The 2,595-nt window shown below is 36.6% G+C and overlaps 1 pseudogene; it reads left to right on the top strand.

The window, feature by feature from the left end:
- Positions 1 to 574: 574 nt before the first annotated feature.
- Positions 575 to 2,582, top strand: LOC132172894 (uncharacterized; annotated as a pseudogene).
- The last annotated feature ends 13 nt before the right edge of the window (positions 2,583 to 2,595 follow it).

Below are 2,595 nucleotides of genomic sequence, written 5' to 3'. Positions count from 1 at the left end.
GGGGTCAATGCTTTCAGCTAAGAGATTAGACTATATCGCTTAACTGTGCAACATAAGTGGAGAAGGTTAAAACCCAAGTATCTAAAGAGAGGATTTTAGTACATACAATCAGCTCAGAAGCAGGAGGATTTTAGTGCGGACCATATTTTTTTCCCTCTACATTTTTCCATTTGGAGTGATTGAGCTACTTTATCAAAAAGGACTTTCAGGATAGCATTATTGATACGAAAATAACTGCATAAGAAAAGCTAAAATTTTGAAAAGAAAATTGATGTTCACCAAGATTCTATTATTTATTTACATAATTTTTTCATTGATGCAGAGCAACTTAATCAAACGAAAAATGTAGATTTACCTTAACATTTTCACCGACTTAGTTGGAACATTTTCTTTAAGCTACCTAAATGTTTAAATAGTGTAAATGCAGGATTTTTTGAAACTGCTGAAGGGGTTGGTTGAGCCAAAGTATCGCTCTGGCTTTATACTGTTTGCAATAAGTGCTTCACTGAAATTTCACTGGAAGACAATTTTGAAGTCATTCTATTCCAAGAGTCAGCTTTGCAGTTGCTGCTAAATGTCAATATTGTCAAGATTACGTTGCATCACTGTGGATGTTACTGGTACTTTGATAGCTTACAAGGGAGAACTTGGAGTTGGTGACTACTATTGCATGGCAGCCAAATCTGTTGGGCTGCCATGCCCTGACTACAAGCGTGTGCATGAAGGCTTCAAACTTGCCTATAAAGACATGGCCAGAAATTATCCTTGTTTTGGGTATGCCGCGAAAATGCCCAACATAGTGTGGTGGAAGACTTGTGTGAGAGACTCCTTTACCAGGGTAAGAAAATCTGACGTAGCCAGTATAGCTTTATGCTTATATGAGTTCAATGTGTGAGAATTTATTTATTACTTTTATGAGTTATAAAACACACCCCTATTAACAAAGTAGAGTGGCCATAATGATACTGAAAGTAAAATGAGTACTTTTTGGCTCATATAATTTCCTTGTTAGGAAGTTGTAATGGAAATATTGTTTTGACTACAGGCTGGATATGATTATGATGAGGAGACATTTGAGAAGGTGTTTAGACGCATATATTCATCATTTGGTTCATTTGCTCCTTATACCATCTTTCCAGATTCCCAACCCTTTCTAAGACGGGTGCATGAGCAGGGGCTTAAAGTTGGGATTATTAGTAATGCAGAGTACCGGTATCAGGATGTAATTCTTCCAGCCCTTAATCTGAACCAGGTAAAAAAAAATTGTTCTGTTCTGGTATTTTGGTTCCCAAATTCTGATTTAGTTTATCTTAATTGATCTGGATTAAAGTAGGAGAGTAATTGGTTTTTGCTTTGTTATGAAAGTACCAACTGGTAATATTTCAAACTATTACATACATATATGCACGCAAACGGATGATCACCATATATAAAAACATGCATTTGTGGTCACACATACAGGATGATAGGATCTCTGACTCGTTCTCATTTTACTACAATAATTCAATTTCCCATGATTTATATCAATATCACCGCACACCACTTCAAGCTGTCTAAAAATTTTTGGTGAAGAGTAGTGTTTTTTGGCCTTTTTTTGTTGTTGTTATTATCCATACATGCATTCCTATAACATCCCTATTTATGTCTACTCTTTTAAATAGGGAAAACTTCACCATCTGATGGTTTGACGCTTTTGCAATCATACCCTTAAAGTTTAAAAATTTGCAATGTCAATATCCCATGATTTAGCCCATTTTAATTACACTCATTCATTAGGATTTTTTGTTAAATCCTAACGGAAGATGTCAAAATACCCAAAATACTTATGTTTATATGTATATGTATATCTTGCAAGGCTGACACACGGCCAAGCCTCATAGCTAGCCGTGGGTTCCATGTTTTTTTTTTTTATTGTAATTATTTAATTAGGGCAATTTTGTATTTTTATAGGTTTTACCAGGGTATAAAGGACGTTTCACATGTTTACCTTTTGATTTAATCCTAAATCCCAACAGTAGGGGTGTAATTAATTTAAAAGGGGGGGCTAAAACATGGGATACCGGCATTGTAAATTTTTAAACTTTAAGATATGATCGCAAAAGTGCTGAAACATCAAGAGGAATAAGTGAAGTTTATTCTTTTAAATTTTCCCTTTTAAATATCAAGGAAATTGATTGCTTTTGGATGAATTCATGTGTATGTGCGTGCCAAAGACTAGAAATGCTGATAGTGTCAAGTCTAATGTGTTGTGCAGTGATTTGAATGGGACTTTGGTGTGTTCTCTGGTTTGGAAGGTGTAGAGAAACCTGACACGAGGATTTATGAGATTGCCCTGGAGAGAGCTGGTGTCTCACCAGAGGAAGTTCTGCATATTGGGGACAGCATGCGCAAAGACTACGTGCCAGCAAAGAATGTGGGGATGCATGCATTACTATTGGATAGATTTAAGACTCCTGAGGCTGAGGAATGGAGGAAATCAGGTGACTCCTGAGGCTGAGGAATGGAGGAAATCAGGTGCCATTGTGCTTCCAGACTTGATGGCAGCAAAAGATTTCCTTACTTCCGAAAACTCAACTTCCTGAGCGGCTCCTTTCC

This window comes from Corylus avellana, chromosome ca2 (assembly GCF_901000735.1).
Source record: "Corylus avellana chromosome ca2, CavTom2PMs-1.0".
Taxonomy (NCBI): Eukaryota; Viridiplantae; Streptophyta; class Magnoliopsida; order Fagales; family Betulaceae; genus Corylus; species Corylus avellana.
The sequence above is the reverse complement of the archived record's forward strand: the minus strand, read 5'-3'. Positions and strand labels throughout refer to the sequence as shown.